Source organism: Rhinoderma darwinii, assembly GCF_050947455.1.
Source record: "Rhinoderma darwinii isolate aRhiDar2 chromosome 5 unlocalized genomic scaffold, aRhiDar2.hap1 SUPER_5_unloc_24, whole genome shotgun sequence".
NCBI classification, from domain to species: domain Eukaryota; kingdom Metazoa; phylum Chordata; class Amphibia; order Anura; family Rhinodermatidae; genus Rhinoderma; species Rhinoderma darwinii.
The window spans coordinates 531,393-553,027 of NW_027461781.1; the positions used below are offsets into that span (position 1 = coordinate 531,393).

Here is a 21,635-nt window from a genome sequence, read left to right on the forward strand (position 1 = left end):
CACCACAATGCAGTGCTGAAAGAGGAGGAATCTACATAAAAACGCCTTCCTGGCAACGCCCAAATGCCCTGCTGCCATGCAGATAAACACTGGCAGCGGCAGCAAGTGCATGCCCACAGCCACCCCTTGTTCCTTCACACCTTGTATCAGCTGTAATCCAGTCCAGTCCAGTGCTGCCTGCTGAGCAGCACTGACCAACACTGCCTGGGCCCAGGCTTTTATCTCTGAGGCCCCATTATGATGTCAGAAAGCTGGCTCTGGAATCCTGAGGGCTCCACTATGACACGTGCAAAGTTCCGTCTGAACTTTATATAAGACGGTGAGGCTCAGTCAGTCACTCAGTGTTGCCTGAGAGGGCAACACTGCAACAGCCGGCCGCCAGGCTGTCTTTTTTTTGCACAGCTAGTTGCCTCCAGGAGGCCACAAGAGGGAGACAAGGGACTGCAAAATGGAAAATAGGCATCCACCAACTTTACAGACAACTTCTCCTTGCTCCTACAACCTCCATCCTTGCACAGTTTGTTATTCTTCTAGGTAACATAGTAACAAATCCAAATTGCTGCTCTCTTTGTAGGCAAGCAAGGCTTTGTTGCAACTGCAATTCTTACTTCTTCTTGAAATGTAGGGACGACAGTACATTCCATCACATCCATCTAGTGTACACAGGTAGGTCCATTGTGGCGGGCAGGCGAGCGGGCGGGCTGCTTTATTGGCTGTTTGCTGTTCCCCTACTCCACTCCACTATTTGACTGTTGTGCTGCATCAATCAATCAATCAATCAATCAATCAATCAATCAATCAATCAATCAATCAATCAATCAGTGGCTGGCTCAGGTGCAGCTCTTTAACTTACCTAAAAGGGAGGGCGGAGAGAAGACAAGGAAGGTGAATGAGGTGTTCCAATGTGAAATGCCGGAAACACAGAAACACAGACGACACACAACAAGAGGTGGCAATCTATTCATTAATTGCATTTAATCAATGAGCTCATTATCACTCATGCATTGTCCAACAGGTGTTGAAATAATGGGATTAAAAGGGGAGATCCCTTCAGAAAGACAGAAACAATAGCAAAGACAAAAAACACTTTTGGAATCTGCTTTTAGTCAACACATAAGGAAAGGGTGCACCGGTCCTGGAAATACTGCAATACCAGGTCAATGCGTGGAGTGGACAGAGCAAGCTCTATTTCCATCTCCCTGTTCTAAAAATCCATTTAATATATGGTCCCCAGATAGGGGACGTATCAGATATTAAACTGATAAGAACAGATACTACACTTGATCTTAGCCAAAAGGCCGAGAAGCGATAACCCGAACGGGCCGCGCGTTGCCCGAGCCTGCCCGATACTGCTGTTCAGCCCTTGCAGCGATTCAGCCTACTTCTAGGCAATTCCATGGGGCCCTGCAGGCTCACACACTCACAGCTACACGGGAGGTGAATAAAGGCCGGAGAGGAAGCCAGACAGGATTTGCTTCTTTTGCTTGCACCACAATGCAGTGCTGAAAGAGGAGGAATCTACATAAAAACGCCTTCCTGGCAACGCCCAAATGCCCTGCTGCCATGCAGATAAACACTGGCAGCGGCAGCAAGTGCATGCCCACAGCCACCCCTTGTTCCTTCACACCTTGTATCAGCTGTAATCCAGTCCAGTCCAGTGCTGCCTGCTGAGCAGCACTGACCAACACTGCCTGGGCCCAGGCTTTTATCTCTGAGGCCCCATTATGATGTCAGAAAGCTGGCTCTGGAATCCTGAGGGCTCCACTATGACACGTGCAAAGTTCCGTCTGAACTTTATATAAGACGGTGAGGCTCAGTCAGTCACTCAGTGTTGCCTGAGAGGGCAACACTGCAACAGCCGGCCGCCAGGCTGTCTTTTTTTTGCACAGCTAGTTGCCTCCAGGAGGCCACAAGAGGGAGACAAGGGACTGCAAAATGGAAAATAGGCATCCACCAACTTTACAGACAACTTCTCCTTGCTCCTACAACCTCCATCCTTGCACAGTTTGTTATTCTTCTAGGTAACATAGTAACAAATCCAAATTGCTGCTCTCTTTGTAGGCAAGCAAGGCTTTGTTGCAACTGCAATTCTTACTTCTTCTTGAAATGTAGGGACGACAGTACATTCCATCACATCCATCTAGTGTACACAGGTAGGTCCATTGTGGCGGGCAGGCGAGCGGGCGGGCTGCTTTATTGGCTGTTTGCTGTTCCCCTACTCCACTCCACTATTTGACTGTTGTGCTGCATCAATCAATCAATCAATCAATCAATCAATCAATCAATCAATCAATCAATCAGTGGCTGGCTCAGGTGCAGCTCTTTAACTTACCTAAAAGGGAGGGCGGAGAGAAGACAAGGAAGGTGAATGAGGTGTTCCAATGTGAAATGCCGGAAACACAGAAACACAGACGACACACAACAAGAGGTGGCAATCTATTCATTAATTGCATTTAATCAATGAGCTCATTATCACTCATGCATTGTCCAACAGGTGTTGAAATAATGGGATTAAAAGGGGAGATCCCTTCAGAAAGACAGAAACAATAGCAAAGACAAAAAACACTTTTGGAATCTGCTTTTAGTCAACACATAAGGAAAGGGTGCACCGGTCCTGCAAATACTGCAATACCAGGTCAATGCGTGGAGTGGACAGAGCAAGCTCTATTTCCATCTCCCTGTTCTAAAAATCCATTTAATATATGGTCCCCAGATAGGGGACGTATCAGATATTAAACTGATAAGAACAGATACTACACTTGATCTTAGCCAAAAGGCCGAGAAGCGATAACCCGAACGGGCCGCGCGTTGCCCGAGCCTGCCCGATACTGCTGTTCAGCCCTTGCAGCGATTCAGCCTACTTCTAGGCAATTCCATGGGGCCCTGCAGGCTCACACACTCACAGCTACACGGGAGGTGAATAAAGGCCGGAGAGGAAGCCAGACAGGATTTGCTTCTTTTGCTTGCACCACAATGCAGTGCTGAAAGAGGAGGAATCTACATAAAAACGCCTTCCTGGCAACGCCCAAATGCCCTGCTGCCATGCAGATAAACACTGGCAGCGGCAGCAAGTGCATGCCCACAGCCACCCCTTGTTCCTTCACACCTTGTATCAGCTGTAATCCAGTCCAGTCCAGTGCTGCCTGCTGAGCAGCACTGACCAACACTGCCTGGGCCCAGGCTTTTATCTCTGAGGCCCCATTATGATGTCAGAAAGCTGGCTCTGGAATCCTGAGGGCTCCACTATGACACGTGCAAAGTTCCGTCTGAACTTTATATAAGACGGTGAGGCTCAGTCAGTCACTCAGTGTTGCCTGAGAGGGCAACACTGCAACAGCCGGCCGCCAGGCTGTCTTTTTTTTGCACAGCTAGTTGCCTCCAGGAGGCCACAAGAGGGAGACAAGGGACTGCAAAATGGAAAATAGGCATCCACCAACTTTACAGACAACTTCTCCTTGCTCCTACAACCTCCATCCTTGCACAGTTTGTTATTCTTCTAGGTAACATAGTAACAAATCCAAATTGCTGCTCTCTTTGTAGGCAAGCAAGGCTTTGTTGCAACTGCAATTCTTACTTCTTCTTGAAATGTAGGGACGACAGTACATTCCATCACATCCATCTAGTGTACACAGGTAGGTCCATTGTGGCGGGCAGGCGAGCGGGCGGGCTGCTTTATTGGCTGTTTGCTGTTCCCCTACTCCACTCCACTATTTGACTGTTGTGCTGCATCAATCAATCAATCAATCAATCAATCAATCAATCAATCAATCAATCAGTGGCTGGCTCAGGTGCAGCTCTTTAACTTACCTAAAAGGGAGGGCGGAGAGAAGACAAGGAAGGTGAATGAGGTGTTCCAATGTGAAATGCCGGAAACACAGAAACACAGACGACACACAACAAGAGGTGGCAATCTATTCATTAATTGCATTTAATCAATGAGCTCATTATCACTCATGCATTGTCCAACAGGTGTTGAAATAATGGGATTAAAAGGGGAGATCCCTTCAGAAAGACAGAAACAATAGCAAAGACAAAAAACACTTTTGGAATCTGCTTTTAGTCAACACATAAGGAAAGGGTGCACCGGTCCTGGAAATACTGCAATACCAGGTCAATGCGTGGAGTGGACAGAGCAAGCTCTATTTCCATCTCCCTGTTCTAAAAATCCATTTAATATATGGTCCCCAGATAGGGGACGTATCAGATATTAAACTGATAAGAACAGATACTACACTTGATCTTAGCCAAAAGGCCGAGAAGCGATAACCCGAACGGGCCGCGCGTTGCCCGAGCCTGCCCGATACTGCTGTTCAGCCCTTGCAGCGATTCAGCCTACTTCTAGGCAATTCCATGGGGCCCTGCAGGCTCACACACTCACAGCTACACGGGAGGTGAATAAAGGCCGGAGAGGAAGCCAGACAGGATTTGCTTCTTTTGCTTGCACCACAATGCAGTGCTGAAAGAGGAGGAATCTACATAAAAACGCCTTCCTGGCAACGCCCAAATGCCCTGCTGCCATGCAGATAAACACTGGCAGCGGCAGCAAGTGCATGCCCACAGCCACCCCTTGTTCCTTCACACCTTGTATCAGCTGTAATCCAGTCCAGTCCAGTGCTGCCTGCTGAGCAGCACTGACCAACACTGCCTGGGCCCAGGCTTTTATCTCTGAGGCCCCATTATGATGTCAGAAAGCTGGCTCTGGAATCCTGAGGGCTCCACTATGACACGTGCAAAGTTCCGTCTGAACTTTATATAAGACGGTGAGGCTCAGTCAGTCACTCAGTGTTGCCTGAGAGGGCAACACTGCAACAGCCGGCCGCCAGGCTGTCTTTTTTTTGCACAGCTAGTTGCCTCCAGGAGGCCACAAGAGGGAGACAAGGGACTGCAAAATGGAAAATAGGCATCCACCAACTTTACAGACAACTTCTCCTTGCTCCTACAACCTCCATCCTTGCACAGTTTGTTATTCTTCTAGGTAACATAGTAACAAATCCAAATTGCTGCTCTCTTTGTAGGCAAGCAAGGCTTTGTTGCAACTGCAATTCTTACTTCTTCTTGAAATGTAGGGACGACAGTACATTCCATCACATCCATCTAGTGTACACAGGTAGGTCCATTGTGGCGGGCAGGCGAGCGGGCGGGCTGCTTTATTGGCTGTTTGCTGTTCCCCTACTCCACTCCACTATTTGACTGTTGTGCTGCATCAATCAATCAATCAATCAATCAATCAATCAATCAATCAATCAATCAATCAATCAATCAGTGGCTGGCTCAGGTGCAGCTCTTTAACTTACCTAAAAGGGAGGGCGGAGAGAAGACAAGGAAGGTGAATGAGGTGTTCCAATGTGAAATGCCGGAAACACAGAAACACAGACGACACACAACAAGAGGTGGCAATCTATTCATTAATTGCATTTAATCAATGAGCTCATTATCACTCATGCATTGTCCAACAGGTGTTGAAATAATGGGATTAAAAGGGGAGATCCCTTCAGAAAGACAGAAACAATAGCAAAGACAAAAAACACTTTTGGAATCTGCTTTTAGTCAACACATAAGGAAAGGGTGCACCGGTCCTGGAAATACTGCAATACCAGGTCAATGCGTGGAGTGGACAGAGCAAGCTCTATTTCCATCTCCCTGTTCTAAAAATCCATTTAATATATGGTCCCCAGATAGGGGACGTATCAGATATTAAACTGATAAGAACAGATACTACACTTGATCTTAGCCAAAAGGCCGAGAAGCGATAACCCGAACGGGCCGCGCGTTGCCCGAGCCTGCCCGATACTGCTGTTCAGCCCTTGCAGCGATTCAGCCTACTTCTAGGCAATTCCATGGGGCCCTGCAGGCTCACACACTCACAGCTACACGGGAGGTGAATAAAGGCCGGAGAGGAAGCCAGACAGGATTTGCTTCTTTTGCTTGCACCACAATGCAGTGCTGAAAGAGGAGGAATCTACATAAAAACGCCTTCCTGGCAACGCCCAAATGCCCTGCTGCCATGCAGATAAACACTGGCAGCGGCAGCAAGTGCATGCCCACAGCCACCCCTTGTTCCTTCACACCTTGTATCAGCTGTAATCCAGTCCAGTCCAGTGCTGCCTGCTGAGCAGCACTGACCAACACTGCCTGGGCCCAGGCTTTTATCTCTGAGGCCCCATTATGATGTCAGAAAGCTGGCTCTGGAATCCTGAGGGCTCCACTATGACACGTGCAAAGTTCCGTCTGAACTTTATATAAGACGGTGAGGCTCAGTCAGTCACTCAGTGTTGCCTGAGAGGGCAACACTGCAACAGCCGGCCGCCAGGCTGTCTTTTTTTTGCACAGCTAGTTGCCTCCAGGAGGCCACAAGAGGGAGACAAGGGACTGCAAAATGGAAAATAGGCATCCACCAACTTTACAGACAACTTCTCCTTGCTCCTACAACCTCCATCCTTGCACAGTTTGTTATTCTTCTAGGTAACATAGTAACAAATCCAAATTGCTGCTCTCTTTGTAGGCAAGCAAGGCTTTGTTGCAACTGCAATTCTTACTTCTTCTTGAAATGTAGGGACGACAGTACATTCCATCACATCCATCTAGTGTACACAGGTAGGTCCATTGTGGCGGGCAGGCGAGCGGGCGGGCTGCTTTATTGGCTGTTTGCTGTTCCCCTACTCCACTCCACTATTTGACTGTTGTGCTGCATCAATCAATCAATCAATCAATCAATCAATCAATCAATCAATCAATCAATCAGTGGCTGGCTCAGGTGCAGCTCTTTAACTTACCTAAAAGGGAGGGCGGAGAGAAGACAAGGAAGGTGAATGAGGTGTTCCAATGTGAAATGCCGGAAACACAGAAACACAGACGACACACAACAAGAGGTGGCAATCTATTCATTAATTGCATTTAATCAATGAGCTCATTATCACTCATGCATTGTCCAACAGGTGTTGAAATAATGGGATTAAAAGGGGAGATCCCTTCAGAAAGACAGAAACAATAGCAAAGACAAAAAACACTTTTGGAATCTGCTTTTAGTCAACACATAAGGAAAGGGTGCACCGGTCCTGGAAATACTGCAATACCAGGTCAATGCGTGGAGTGGACAGAGCAAGCTCTATTTCCATCTCCCTGTTCTAAAAATCCATTTAATATATGGTCCCCAGATAGGGGACGTATCAGATATTAAACTGATAAGAACAGATACTACACTTGATCTTAGCCAAAAGGCCGAGAAGCGATAACCCGAACGGGCCGCGCGTTGCCCGAGCCTGCCCGATACTGCTGTTCAGCCCTTGCAGCGATTCAGCCTACTTCTAGGCAATTCCATGGGGCCCTGCAGGCTCACACACTCACAGCTACACGGGAGGTGAATAAAGGCCGGAGAGGAAGCCAGACAGGATTTGCTTCTTTTGCTTGCACCACAATGCAGTGCTGAAAGAGGAGGAATCTACATAAAAACGCCTTCCTGGCAACGCCCAAATGCCCTGCTGCCATGCAGATAAACACTGGCAGCGGCAGCAAGTGCATGCCCACAGCCACCCCTTGTTCCTTCACACCTTGTATCAGCTGTAATCCAGTCCAGTCCAGTGCTGCCTGCTGAGCAGCACTGACCAACACTGCCTGGGCCCAGGCTTTTATCTCTGAGGCCCCATTATGATGTCAGAAAGCTGGCTCTGGAATCCTGAGGGCTCCACTATGACACGTGCAAAGTTCCGTCTGAACTTTATATAAGACGGTGAGGCTCAGTCAGTCACTCAGTGTTGCCTGAGAGGGCAACACTGCAACAGCCGGCCGCCAGGCTGTCTTTTTTTTGCACAGCTAGTTGCCTCCAGGAGGCCACAAGAGGGAGACAAGGGACTGCAAAATGGAAAATAGGCATCCACCAACTTTACAGACAACTTCTCCTTGCTCCTACAACCTCCATCCTTGCACAGTTTGTTATTCTTCTAGGTAACATAGTAACAAATCCAAATTGCTGCTCTCTTTGTAGGCAAGCAAGGCTTTGTTGCAACTGCAATTCTTACTTCTTCTTGAAATGTAGGGACGACAGTACATTCCATCACATCCATCTAGTGTACACAGGTAGGTCCATTGTGGCGGGCAGGCGAGCGGGCGGGCTGCTTTATTGGCTGTTTGCTGTTCCCCTACTCCACTCCACTATTTGACTGTTGTGCTGCATCAATCAATCAATCAATCAATCAATCAATCAATCAATCAATCAATCAATCAATCAATCAATCAATCAGTGGCTGGCTCAGGTGCAGCTCTTTAACTTACCTAAAAGGGAGGGCGGAGAGAAGACAAGGAAGGTGAATGAGGTGTTCCAATGTGAAATGCCGGAAACACAGAAACACAGACGACACACAACAAGAGGTGGCAATCTATTCATTAATTGCATTTAATCAATGAGCTCATTATCACTCATGCATTGTCCAACAGGTGTTGAAATAATGGGATTAAAAGGGGAGATCCCTTCAGAAAGACAGAAACAATAGCAAAGACAAAAAACACTTTTGGAATCTGCTTTTAGTCAACACATAAGGAAAGGGTGCACCGGTCCTGCAAATACTGCAATACCAGGTCAATGCGTGGAGTGGACAGAGCAAGCTCTATTTCCATCTCCCTGTTCTAAAAATCCATTTAATATATGGTCCCCAGATAGGGGACGTATCAGATATTAAACTGATAAGAACAGATACTACACTTGATCTTAGCCAAAAGGCCGAGAAGCGATAACCCGAACGGGCCGCGCGTTGCCCGAGCCTGCCCGATACTGCTGTTCAGCCCTTGCAGCGATTCAGCCTACTTCTAGGCAATTCCATGGGGCCCTGCAGGCTCACACACTCACAGCTACACGGGAGGTGAATAAAGGCCGGAGAGGAAGCCAGACAGGATTTGCTTCTTTTGCTTGCACCACAATGCAGTGCTGAAAGAGGAGGAATCTACATAAAAACGCCTTCCTGGCAACGCCCAAATGCCCTGCTGCCATGCAGATAAACACTGGCAGCGGCAGCAAGTGCATGCCCACAGCCACCCCTTGTTCCTTCACACCTTGTATCAGCTGTAATCCAGTCCAGTCCAGTGCTGCCTGCTGAGCAGCACTGACCAACACTGCCTGGGCCCAGGCTTTTATCTCTGAGGCCCCATTATGATGTCAGAAAGCTGGCTCTGGAATCCTGAGGGCTCCACTATGACACGTGCAAAGTTCCGTCTGAACTTTATATAAGACGGTGAGGCTCAGTCAGTCACTCAGTGTTGCCTGAGAGGGCAACACTGCAACAGCCGGCCGCCAGGCTGTCTTTTTTTTGCACAGCTAGTTGCCTCCAGGAGGCCACAAGAGGGAGACAAGGGACTGCAAAATGGAAAATAGGCATCCACCAACTTTACAGACAACTTCTCCTTGCTCCTACAACCTCCATCCTTGCACAGTTTGTTATTCTTCTAGGTAACATAGTAACAAATCCAAATTGCTGCTCTCTTTGTAGGCAAGCAAGGCTTTGTTGCAACTGCAATTCTTACTTCTTCTTGAAATGTAGGGACGACAGTACATTCCATCACATCCATCTAGTGTACACAGGTAGGTCCATTGTGGCGGGCAGGCGAGCGGGCGGGCTGCTTTATTGGCTGTTTGCTGTTCCCCTACTCCACTCCACTATTTGACTGTTGTGCTGCATCAATCAATCAATCAATCAATCAATCAATCAATCAATCAATCAATCAATCAATCAGTGGCTGGCTCAGGTGCAGCTCTTTAACTTACCTAAAAGGGAGGGCGGAGAGAAGACAAGGAAGGTGAATGAGGTGTTCCAATGTGAAATGCCGGAAACACAGAAACACAGACGACACACAACAAGAGGTGGCAATCTATTCATTAATTGCATTTAATCAATGAGCTCATTATCACTCATGCATTGTCCAACAGGTGTTGAAATAATGGGATTAAAAGGGGAGATCCCTTCAGAAAGACAGAAACAATAGCAAAGACAAAAAACACTTTTGGAATCTGCTTTTAGTCAACACATAAGGAAAGGGTGCACCGGTCCTGGAAATACTGCAATACCAGGTCAATGCGTGGAGTGGACAGAGCAAGCTCTATTTCCATCTCCCTGTTCTAAAAATCCATTTAATATATGGTCCCCAGATAGGGGACGTATCAGATATTAAACTGATAAGAACAGATACTACACTTGATCTTAGCCAAAAGGCCGAGAAGCGATAACCCGATACTGCTGTTCAGCCCTTGCAGCGATTCAGCCTACTTCTAGGCAATTCCATGGGGCCCTGCAGGCTCACACACTCACAGCTACACGGGAGGTGAATAAAGGCCGGAGAGGAAGCCAGACAGGATTTGCTTCTTTTGCTTGCACCACAATGCAGTGCTGAAAGAGGAGGAATCTACATAAAAACGCCTTCCTGGCAACGCCCAAATGCCCTGCTGCCATGCAGATAAACACTGGCAGCGGCAGCAAGTGCATGCCCACAGCCACCCCTTGTTCCTTCACACCTTGTATCAGCTGTAACCCAGTCCAGTCCAGTGCTGCCTGCTGAGCAGCACTGACCAACACTGCCTGGGCCCAGGCTTTTATCTCTGAGGCCCCATTATGATGTCAGAAAGCTGGCTCTGGAATCCTGAGGGCTCCACTATGACACGTGCAAAGTTCCGTCTGAACTTTATATAAGACGGTGAGGCTCAGTCAGTCACTCAGTGTTGCCTGAGAGGGCAACACTGCAACAGCCGGCCGCCAGGCTGTCTTTTTTTTGCACAGCTAGTTGCCTCCAGGAGGCCACAAGAGGGAGACAAGGGACTGCAAAATGGAAAATAGGCATCCACCAACTTTACAGACAACTTCTCCTTGCTCCTACAACCTCCATCCTTGCACAGTTTGTTATTCTTCTAGGTAACATAGTAACAAATCCAAATTGCTGCTCTCTTTGTAGGCAAGCAAGGCTTTGTTGCAACTGCAATTCTTACTTCTTCTTGAAATGTAGGGACGACAGTACATTCCATCACATCCATCTAGTGTACACAGGTAGGTCCATTGTGGCGGGCAGGCGAGCGGGCGGGCTGCTTTATTGGCTGTTTGCTGTTCCCCTACTCCACTCCACTATTTGACTGTTGTGCTGCATCAATCAATCAATCAATCAATCAATCAATCAATCAATCAATCAGTGGCTGGCTCAGGTGCAGCTCTTTAACTTACCTAAAAGGGAGGGCGGAGAGAAGACAAGGAAGGTGAATGAGGTGTTCCAATGTGAAATGCCGGAAACACAGAAACACAGACGACACACAACAAGAGGTGGCAATCTATTCATTAATTGCATTTAATCAATGAGCTCATTATCACTCATGCATTGTCCAACAGGTGTTGAAATAATGGGATTAAAAGGGGAGATCCCTTCAGAAAGACAGAAACAATAGCAAAGACAAAAAACACTTTTGGAATCTGCTTTTAGTCAACACATAAGGAAAGGGTGCACCGGTCCTGGAAATACTGCAATACCAGGTCAATGCGTGGAGTGGACAGAGCAAGCTCTATTTCCATCTCCCTGTTCTAAAAATCCATTTAATATATGGTCCCCAGATAGGGGACGTATCAGATATTAAACTGATAAGAACAGATACTACACTTGATCTTAGCCAAAAGGCCGAGAAGCGATAACCCGAACGGGCCGCGCGTTGCCCGAGCCTGCCCGATACTGCTGTTCAGCCCTTGCAGCGATTCAGCCTACTTCTAGGCAATTCCATGGGGCCCTGCAGGCTCACACACTCACAGCTACACGGGAGGTGAATAAAGGCCGGAGAGGAAGCCAGACAGGATTTGCTTCTTTTGCTTGCACCACAATGCAGTGCTGAAAGAGGAGGAATCTACATAAAAACGCCTTCCTGGCAACGCCCAAATGCCCTGCTGCCATGCAGATAAACACTGGCAGCGGCAGCAAGTGCATGCCCACAGCCACCCCTTGTTCCTTCACACCTTGTATCAGCTGTAATCCAGTCCAGTCCAGTGCTGCCTGCTGAGCAGCACTGACCAACACTGCCTGGGCCCAGGCTTTTATCTCTGAGGCCCCATTATGATGTCAGAAAGCTGGCTCTGGAATCCTGAGGGCTCCACTATGACACGTGCAAAGTTCCGTCTGAACTTTATATAAGACGGTGAGGCTCAGTCAGTCACTCAGTGTTGCCTGAGAGGGCAACACTGCAACAGCCGGCCGCCAGGCTGTCTTTTTTTTGCACAGCTAGTTGCCTCCAGGAGGCCACAAGAGGGAGACAAGGGACTGCAAAATGGAAAATAGGCATCCACCAACTTTACAGACAACTTCTCCTTGCTCCTACAACCTCCATCCTTGCACAGTTTGTTATTCTTCTAGGTAACATAGTAACAAATCCAAATTGCTGCTCTCTTTGTAGGCAAGCAAGGCTTTGTTGCAACTGCAATTCTTACTTCTTCTTGAAATGTAGGGACGACAGTACATTCCATCACATCCATCTAGTGTACACAGGTAGGTCCATTGTGGCGGGCAGGCGAGCGGGCGGGCTGCTTTATTGGCTGTTTGCTGTTCCCCTACTCCACTCCACTATTTGACTGTTGTGCTGCATCAATCAATCAATCAATCAATCAATCAATCAATCAATCAATCAATCAATCAATCAATCAATCAGTGGCTGGCTCAGGTGCAGCTCTTTAACTTACCTAAAAGGGAGGGCGGAGAGAAGACAAGGAAGGTGAATGAGGTGTTCCAATGTGAAATGCCGGAAACACAGAAACACAGACGACACACAACAAGAGGTGGCAATCTATTCATTAATTGCATTTAATCAATGAGCTCATTATCACTCATGCATTGTCCAACAGGTGTTGAAATAATGGGATTAAAAGGGGAGATCCCTTCAGAAAGACAGAAACAATAGCAAAGACAAAAAACACTTTTGGAATCTGCTTTTAGTCAACACATAAGGAAAGGGTGCACCGGTCCTGGAAATACTGCAATACCAGGTCAATGCGTGGAGTGGACAGAGCAAGCTCTATTTCCATCTCCCTGTTCTAAAAATCCATTTAATATATGGTCCCCAGATAGGGGACGTATCAGATATTAAACTGATAAGAACAGATACTACACTTGATCTTAGCCAAAAGGCCGAGAAGCGATAACCCGAACGGGCCGCGCGTTGCCCGAGCCTGCCCGATACTGCTGTTCAGCCCTTGCAGCGATTCAGCCTACTTCTAGGCAATTCCATGGGGCCCTGCAGGCTCACACACTCACAGCTACACGGGAGGTGAATAAAGGCCGGAGAGGAAGCCAGACAGGATTTGCTTCTTTTGCTTGCACCACAATGCAGTGCTGAAAGAGGAGGAATCTACATAAAAACGCCTTCCTGGCAACGCCCAAATGCCCTGCTGCCATGCAGATAAACACTGGCAGCGGCAGCAAGTGCATGCCCACAGCCACCCCTTGTTCCTTCACACCTTGTATCAGCTGTAATCCAGTCCAGTCCAGTGCTGCCTGCTGAGCAGCACTGACCAACACTGCCTGGGCCCAGGCTTTTATCTCTGAGGCCCCATTATGATGTCAGAAAGCTGGCTCTGGAATCCTGAGGGCTCCACTATGACACGTGCAAAGTTCCGTCTGAACTTTATATAAGACGGTGAGGCTCAGTCAGTCACTCAGTGTTGCCTGAGAGGGCAACACTGCAACAGCCGGCCGCCAGGCTGTCTTTTTTTTGCACAGCTAGTTGCCTCCAGGAGGCCACAAGAGGGAGACAAGGGACTGCAAAATGGAAAATAGGCATCCACCAACTTTACAGACAACTTCTCCTTGCTCCTACAACCTCCATCCTTGCACAGTTTGACAAATCCAAATTGCTGCTCTCTTTGTAGGCAAGCAAGGCTTTGTTGCAACTGCAATTCTTACTTCTTCTTGAAATGTAGGGACGACAGTACATTCCATCACATCCATCTAGTGTACACAGGTAGGTCCATTGTGGCGGGCAGGCGAGCGGGCGGGCTGCTTTATTGGCTGTTTGCTGTTCCCCTACTCCACTCCACTATTTGACTGTTGTGCTGCATCAATCAATCAATCAATCAATCAATCAATCAATCAATCAATCAATCAATCAATCAATCAATCAATCAGTGGCTGGCTCAGGTGCAGCTCTTTAACTTACCTAAAAGGGAGGGCGGAGAGAAGACAAGGAAGGTGAATGAGGTGTTCCAATGTGAAATGCCGGAAACACAGAAACACAGACGACACACAACAAGAGGTGGCAATCTATTCATTAATTGCATTTAATCAATGAGCTCATTATCACTCATGCATTGTCCAACAGGTGTTGAAATAATGGGATTAAAAGGGGAGATCCCTTCAGAAAGACAGAAACAATAGCAAAGACAAAAAACACTTTTGGAATCTGCTTTTAGTCAACACATAAGGAAAGGGTGCACCGGTCCTGGAAATACTGCAATACCAGGTCAATGCGTGGAGTGGACAGAGCAAGCTCTATTTCCATCTCCCTGTTCTAAAAATCCATTTAATATATGGTCCCCAGATAGGGGACGTATCAGATATTAAACTGATAAGAACAGATACTACACTTGATCTTAGCCAAAAGGCCGAGAAGCGATAACCCGAACGGGCCGCGCGTTGCCCGAGCCTGCCCGATACTGCTGTTCAGCCCTTGCAGCGATTCAGCCTACTTCTAGGCAATTCCATGGGGCCCTGCAGGCTCACACACTCACAGCTACACGGGAGGTGAATAAAGGCCGGAGAGGAAGCCAGACAGGATTTGCTTCTTTTGCTTGCACCACAATGCAGTGCTGAAAGAGGAGGAATCTACATAAAAACGCCTTCCTGGCAACGCCCAAATGCCCTGCTGCCATGCAGATAAACACTGGCAGCGGCAGCAAGTGCATGCCCACAGCCACCCCTTGTTCCTTCACACCTTGTATCAGCTGTAATCCAGTCCAGTCCAGTGCTGCCTGCTGAGCAGCACTGACCAACACTGCCTGGGCCCAGGCTTTTATCTCTGAGGCCCCATTATGATGTCAGAAAGCTGGCTCTGGAATCCTGAGGGCTCCACTATGACACGTGCAAAGTTCCGTCTGAACTTTATATAAGACGGTGAGGCTCAGTCAGTCACTCAGTGTTGCCTGAGAGGGCAACACTGCAACAGCCGGCCGCCAGGCTGTCTTTTTTTTGCACAGCTAGTTGCCTCCAGGAGGCCACAAGAGGGAGACAAGGGACTGCAAAATGGAAAATAGGCATCCACCAACTTTACAGACAACTTCTCCTTGCTCCTACAACCTCCATCCTTGCACAGTTTGTTATTCTTCTAGGTAACATAGTAACAAATCCAAATTGCTGCTCTCTTTGTAGGCAAGCAAGGCTTTGTTGCAACTGCAATTCTTACTTCTTCTTGAAATGTAGGGACGACAGTACATTCCATCACATCCATCTAGTGTACACAGGTAGGTCCATTGTGGCGGGCAGGCGAGCGGGCGGGCTGCTTTATTGGCTGTTTGCTGTTCCCCTACTCCACTCCACTATTTGACTGTTGTGCTGCATCAATCAATCAATCAATCAATCAATCAATCAATCAATCAGTGGCTGGCTCAGGTGCAGCTCTTTAACTTACCTAAAAGGGAGGGCGGAGAGAAGACAAGGAAGGTGAATGAGGTGTTCCAATGTGAAATGCCGGAAACACAGAAACACAGACGACACACAACAAGAGGTGGCAATCTATTCATTAATTGCATTTAATCAATGAGCTCATTATCACTCATGCATTGTCCAACAGGTGTTGAAATAATGGGATTAAAAGGGGAGATCCCTTCAGAAAGACAGAAACAATAGCAAAGACAAAAAACACTTTTGGAATCTGCTTTTAGTCAACACATAAGGAAAGGGTGCACCGGTCCTGGAAATACTGCAATACCAGGTCAATGCGTGGAGTGGACAGAGCAAGCTCTATTTCCATCTCCCTGTTCTAAAAATCCATTTAATATATGGTCCCCAGATAGGGGACGTATCAGATATTAAACTGATAAGAACAGATACTACACTTGATCTTAGCCAAAAGGCCGAGAAGCGATAACCCGAACGGGCCGCGCGTTGCCCGAGCCTGCCCGATACTGCTGTTCAGCCCTTGCAGCGATTCAGCCTACTTCTAGGCAATTCCATGGGGCCCTGCAGGCTCACACACTCACAGCTACACGGGAGGTGAATAAAGGCCGGAGAGGAAGCCAGACAGGATTTGCTTCTTTTGCTTGCACCACAATGCAGTGCTGAAAGAGGAGGAATCTACATAAAAACGCCTTCCTGGCAACGCCCAAATGCCCTGCTGCCATGCAGATAAACACTGGCAGCGGCAGCAAGTGCATGCCCACAGCCACCCCTTGTTCCTTCACACCTTGTATCAGCTGTAATCCAGTCCAGTCCAGTGCTGCCTGCTGAGCAGCACTGACCAACACTGCCTGGGCCCAGGCTTTTATCTCTGAGGCCCCATTATGATGTCAGAAAGCTGGCTCTGGAATCCTGAGGGCTCCACTATGACACGTGCAAAGTTCCGTCTGAACTTTATATAAGACGGTGAGGCTCAGTCAGTCACTCAGTGTTGCCTGAGAGGGCAACACTGCAACAGCCGGCCGCCAGGCTGTCTTTTTTTTGCACAGCTAGTTGCCTCCAGGAGGCCACAAGAGGGAGACAAGGGACTGCAAAATGGAAAATAGGCATCCACCAACTTTACAGACAACTTCTCCTTGCTCCTACAACCTCCATCCTTGCACAGTTTGTTATTCTTCTAGGTAACATAGTAACAAATCCAAATTGCTGCTCTCTTTGTAGGCAAGCAAGGCTTTGTTGCAACTGCAATTCTTACTTCTTCTTGAAATGTAGGGATGACAGTACATTCCATCACATCCATCTAGTGTACACAGGTAGGTCCATTGTGGCGGGCAGGCGAGCGGGCGGGCTGCTTTATTGACTGTTTGCTGTTCCCCTACTCCACTCCACTATTTGACTGTTGTGCTGCATCAATCAATCAATCAATCAATCAATCAATCAATCAATCAATCAATCAATCAATCAATCAGTGGCTGGCTCAGGTGCAGCTCTTTAACTTACCTAAAAGGGAGGGCGGAGAGAAGACAAGGAAGGTGAATGAGGTGTTCCAATGTGAAATGCCGGAAACACAGAAACACAGACGACACACAACAAGAGGTGGCAATCTATTCATTAATTGCATTTAATCAATGAGCTCATTATCACTCATGCATTGTCCAACAGGTGTTGAAATAATGGGATTAAAAGGGGAGATCCCTTCAGAAAGACAGAAACAATAGCAAAGACAAAAAACACTTTTGGAATCTGCTTTTAGTCAACACATAAGGAAAGGGTGCACCGGTCCTGGAAATACTGCAATACCAGGTCAATGCGTGGAGTGGACAGAGCAAGCTCTATTTCCATCTCCCTGTTCTAAAAATCCATTTAATATATGGTCCCCAGATAGGGGACGTATCAGATATTAAACTGATAAGAACAGATACTACACTTGATCTTAGCCAAAAGGCCGAGAAGCGATAACCCGAACGGGCCGCGCGTTGCCCGAGCCTGCCCGATACTGCTGTTCAGCCCTTGCAGCGATTCAGCCTACTTCTAGGCAATTCCATGGGGCCCTGCAGGCTCACACACTCACAGCTACACGGGAGGTGAATAAAGGCCGGAGAGGAAGCCAGACAGGATTTGCTTCTTTTGCTTGCACCACAATGCAGTGCTGAAAGAGGAGGAATCTACATAAAAACGCCTTCCTGGCAACGCCCAAATGCCCTGCTGCCATGCAGATAAACACTGGCAGCGGCAGCAAGTGCATGCCCACAGCCACCCCTTGTTCCTTCACACCTTGTATCAGCTGTAATCCAGTCCAGTCCAGTGCTGCCTGCTGAGCAGCACTGACCAACACTGCCTGGGCCCAGGCTTTTATCTCTGAGGCCCCATTATGATGTCAGAAAGCTGGCTCTGGAATCCTGAGGGCTCCACTATGACACGTGCAAAGTTCCGTCTGAACTTTATATAAGACGGTGAGGCTCAGTCAGTCACTCAGTGTTGCCTGAGAGGGCAACACTGCAACAGCCGGCCGCCAGGCTGTCTTTTTTTTGCACAGCTAGTTGCCTCCAGGAGGCCACAAGAGGGAGACAAGGGACTGCAAAATGGAAAATAGGCATCCACCAACTTTACAGACAACTTCTCCTTGCTCCTACAACCTCCATCCTTGCACAGTTTGTTATTCTTCTAGGTAACATAGTAACAAATCCAAATTGCTGCTCTCTTTGTAGGCAAGCAAGGCTTTGTTGCAACTGCAATTCTTACTTCTTCTTGAAATGTAGGGATGACAGTACATTCCATCACATCCATCTAGTGTACACAGGTAGGTCCATTGTGGCGGGCAGGCGAGCGGGCGGGCTGCTTTATTGACTGTTTGCTGTTCCCCTACTCCACTCCACTATTTGACTGTTGTGCTGCATCAATCAATCAATCAATCAATCAATCAATCAATCAATCAATCAATCAATCAATCAATCAGTGGCTGGCTCAGGTGCAGCTCTTTAACTTACCTAAAAGGGAGGGCGGAGAGAAGACAAGGAAGGTGAATGAGGTGTTCCAATGTGAAATGCCGGAAACACAGAAACACAGACGACACACAACAAGAGGTGGCAATCTATTCATTAATTGCATTTAATCAATGAGCTCATTATCACTCATGCATTGTCCAACAGGTGTTGAAATAATGGGATTAAAAGGGGAGATCCCTTCAGAAAGACAGAAACAATAGCAAAGACAAAAAACACTTTTGGAATCTGCTTTTAGTCAACACATAAGGAAAGGGTGCACCGGTCCTGGAAATACTGCAATACCAGGTCAATGCGTGGAGTGGACAGAGCAAGCTCTATTTCCATCTCCCTGTTCTAAAAATCCATTTAATATATGGTCCCCAGATAGGGGACGTATCAGATATTAAACTGATAAGAACAGATACTACACTTGATCTTAGCCAAAAGGCCGAGAAGCGATAACCCGAACGGGCCGCGCGTTGCCCGAGCCTGCCCGATACTGCTGTTCAGCCCTTGCAGCGATTCAGCCTACTTCTAGGCAATTCCATGGGGCCCTGCAGGCTCACACACTCACAGCTACACGGGAGGTGAATAAAGGCCGGAGAGGAAGCCAGACAGGATTTGCTTCTTTTGCTTGCACCACAATGCAGTGCTGAAAGAGGAGGAATCTACATAAAAACGCCTTCCTGGCAACGCCCAAATGCCCTGCTGCCATGCAGATAAACACTGGCAGCGGCAGCAAGTGCATGCCCACAGCCACCCCTTGTTCCTTCACACCTTGTATCAGCTGTAATCCAGTCCAGTCCAGTGCTGCCTGCTGAGCAGCACTGACCAACACTGCCTGGGCCCAGGCTTTTATCTCTGAGGCCCCATTATGATGTCAGAAAGCTGGCTCTGGAATCCTGAGGGCTCCACTATGACACGTGCAAAGTTCCGTCTGAACTTTATATAAGACGGTGAGGCTCAGTCAGTCACTCAGTGTTGCCTGAGAGGGCAACACTGCAACAGCCGGCCGCCAGGCTGTCTTTTTTTTGCACAGCTAGTTGCCTCCAGGAGGCCACAAGAGGGAGACAAGGGACTGCAAAATGGAAAATAGGCATCCACCAACTTTACAAACAACTTCTCCTTGCTCCTACAACCTCCATCCTTGCACAGTTTGTTATTCTTCTAGGTAACATAGTAACAAATCCAAATTGCTGCTCTCTTTGTAGGCAAGCAAGGCTTTGTTGCAACTGCAATTCTTACTTCTTCTTGAAATGTAGGGACGACAGTACATTCCATCACATCCATCTAGTGTACACAGGTAGGTCCATTGTGGCGGGCAGGCGAGCGGGCGGGCTGCTTTATTGGCTGTTTGCTGTTCCCCTACTCCACTCCACTATTTGACTGTTGTGCTGCATCAATCAATCAATCAATCAATCAATCAATCAATCAATCAATCAATCAATCAATCAAGTGGCTGGCTCAGGTGCAGCTCTTTAACTTACCTAAAAGGGAGGGCGGAGAGAAGACAAGGAAGGTGAATGAGGTGTTCCAATGTGAAATGCCGGAAACACAGAAACACAGACGACACACAACAAGAGGTGGCAATCTATTCATTAATTGCATTTAATCAATGAGCTCATTATCACTCATGCATTGTCCAACAGGTGTTGAAATAATGGGATTAAAAGGGGAGATCCCTTCAGAAAGACAGAAACAATAGCAAAGACAAAAAACACTTTTGGAATCTGCTTTTAGTCAACACATAAGGAAAGGGTGCACCGGTCCTGGAAATACTGCAATACCAGGTCAATGCGTGGAGTGGACAGAGCAAGCTCTATTTCCATCTCCCTGTTCTAAAAATCCATTTAATATATGGTCCCCAGATAGGGGACGTATCAGATATTAAACTGATAAGAACAGATACTACACTTGATCTTAGCCAAAAGGCCGAGAAGCGATAACCCGAACGGGCCGCGCGTTGCCCGAGCCTGCCCGATACTGCTGTTCAGCCCTTGCAGCGATTCAGCCTACTTCTAGGCAATTCCATGGGGCCCTGCAGGCTCACACACTCACAGCTACACGGGAGGTGAATAAAGGCCGGAGAGGAAGCCAGACAGGATTTGCTTCTTTTGCTTGCACCACAATGCAGTGCTGAAAGAGGAGGAATCTACATAAAAACGCCTTCCTGGCAACGCCCAAATGCCCTGCTGCCATGCAGATAAACACTGGCAGCGGCAGCAAGTGCATGCCCACAGCCACCCCTTGTTCCTTCACACCTTGTATCAGCTGTAATCCAGTCCAGTCCAGTGCTGCCTGCTGAGCAGCACTGACCAACACTGCCTGGGCCCAGGCTTTTATCTCTGAGGCCCCATTATGATGTCAGAAAGCTGGCTCTGGAATCCTGAGGGCTCCACTATGACACGTGCAAAGTTCCGTCTGAACTTTATATAAGACGGTGAGGCTCAGTCAGTCACTCAGTGTTGCCTGAGAGGGCAACACTGCAACAGCCGGCCGCCAGGCTGTCTTTTTTTTGCACAGCTAGTTGCCTCCAGGAGGCCACAAGAGGGAGACAAGGGACTGCAAAATGGAAAATAGGCATCCACCAACTTTACAGACAACTTCTCCTTGCTCCTACAACCTCCATCCTTGCACAGTTTGTTATTCTTCTAGGTAACATAGTAACAAATCCAAATTGCTGCTCTCTTTGTAGGCAAGCAAGGCTTTGTTGCAACTGCAATTCTTACTTCTTCTTGAAATGTAGGGACGACAGTACATTCCATCACATCCATCTAGTGTACACAGGTAGGTCCATTGTGGCGGGCAGGCGAGCGGGCGGGCTGCTTTATTGGCTGTTTGCTGTTCCCCTACTCCACTCCACTATTTGACTGTTGTGCTGCATCAATCAATCAATCAATCAATCAATCAATCAATCAATCAATCAATCAATCAATCAATCAATCAATCAATCAATCAGTGGCTGGCTCAGGTGCAGCTCTTTAACTTACCTAAAAGGGAGGGCGGAGAGAAGACAAGGAAGGTGAATGAGGTGTTCCAATG

General features: G+C 47.7%; 14 non-coding genes across 14 annotated transcripts; all 14 read right to left on the minus strand.

Moving 5' to 3' along the window:
* Positions 1 to 1,119: 1,119 nt before the first annotated feature.
* LOC142687890 (U2 spliceosomal RNA) lies at positions 1,120 to 1,310 on the minus strand. Its single transcript, XR_012857073.1, has one exon. It is a non-coding gene; the product is annotated as a U2 spliceosomal RNA (small nuclear RNA).
* Positions 1,311 to 2,598: 1,288 nt separating this feature from the next.
* Positions 2,599 to 2,789, minus strand: LOC142688035 (U2 spliceosomal RNA). The gene has a single exon (XR_012857204.1). It is a non-coding gene; the product is annotated as a U2 spliceosomal RNA (small nuclear RNA).
* A 1,284-nt stretch (positions 2,790 to 4,073) lies between these two features.
* On the minus strand, positions 4,074 to 4,264 carry LOC142687892 (U2 spliceosomal RNA). The gene has a single exon (XR_012857075.1). It is a non-coding gene; the product is annotated as a U2 spliceosomal RNA (small nuclear RNA).
* A 1,296-nt stretch (positions 4,265 to 5,560) lies between these two features.
* LOC142687893 (U2 spliceosomal RNA) lies at positions 5,561 to 5,751 on the minus strand. The gene has a single exon (XR_012857076.1). It is a non-coding gene; the product is annotated as a U2 spliceosomal RNA (small nuclear RNA).
* A 1,288-nt stretch (positions 5,752 to 7,039) lies between these two features.
* LOC142687894 (U2 spliceosomal RNA) lies at positions 7,040 to 7,230 on the minus strand. Its single transcript, XR_012857077.1, has one exon. It is a non-coding gene; the product is annotated as a U2 spliceosomal RNA (small nuclear RNA).
* Positions 7,231 to 8,534: 1,304 nt separating this feature from the next.
* On the minus strand, positions 8,535 to 8,725 carry LOC142688036 (U2 spliceosomal RNA). The gene has a single exon (XR_012857205.1). It is a non-coding gene; the product is annotated as a U2 spliceosomal RNA (small nuclear RNA).
* A 1,292-nt stretch (positions 8,726 to 10,017) lies between these two features.
* On the minus strand, positions 10,018 to 10,208 carry LOC142687895 (U2 spliceosomal RNA). Its single transcript, XR_012857078.1, has one exon. It is a non-coding gene; the product is annotated as a U2 spliceosomal RNA (small nuclear RNA).
* Positions 10,209 to 11,458: 1,250 nt separating this feature from the next.
* Positions 11,459 to 11,649, minus strand: LOC142687896 (U2 spliceosomal RNA). Its single transcript, XR_012857079.1, has one exon. It is a non-coding gene; the product is annotated as a U2 spliceosomal RNA (small nuclear RNA).
* Positions 11,650 to 12,949: 1,300 nt separating this feature from the next.
* Positions 12,950 to 13,140, minus strand: LOC142687899 (U2 spliceosomal RNA). Its single transcript, XR_012857080.1, has one exon. It is a non-coding gene; the product is annotated as a U2 spliceosomal RNA (small nuclear RNA).
* Positions 13,141 to 14,421: 1,281 nt separating this feature from the next.
* LOC142687900 (U2 spliceosomal RNA) lies at positions 14,422 to 14,612 on the minus strand. Its single transcript, XR_012857081.1, has one exon. It is a non-coding gene; the product is annotated as a U2 spliceosomal RNA (small nuclear RNA).
* A 1,276-nt stretch (positions 14,613 to 15,888) lies between these two features.
* LOC142687901 (U2 spliceosomal RNA) lies at positions 15,889 to 16,079 on the minus strand. The gene has a single exon (XR_012857082.1). It is a non-coding gene; the product is annotated as a U2 spliceosomal RNA (small nuclear RNA).
* A 1,296-nt stretch (positions 16,080 to 17,375) lies between these two features.
* LOC142687902 (U2 spliceosomal RNA) lies at positions 17,376 to 17,566 on the minus strand. Its single transcript, XR_012857083.1, has one exon. It is a non-coding gene; the product is annotated as a U2 spliceosomal RNA (small nuclear RNA).
* A 1,296-nt stretch (positions 17,567 to 18,862) lies between these two features.
* LOC142687903 (U2 spliceosomal RNA) lies at positions 18,863 to 19,053 on the minus strand. Its single transcript, XR_012857084.1, has one exon. It is a non-coding gene; the product is annotated as a U2 spliceosomal RNA (small nuclear RNA).
* A 1,293-nt stretch (positions 19,054 to 20,346) lies between these two features.
* On the minus strand, positions 20,347 to 20,537 carry LOC142687905 (U2 spliceosomal RNA). The gene has a single exon (XR_012857086.1). It is a non-coding gene; the product is annotated as a U2 spliceosomal RNA (small nuclear RNA).
* Between the last annotated feature and the right edge of the window lie 1,098 nt (positions 20,538 to 21,635).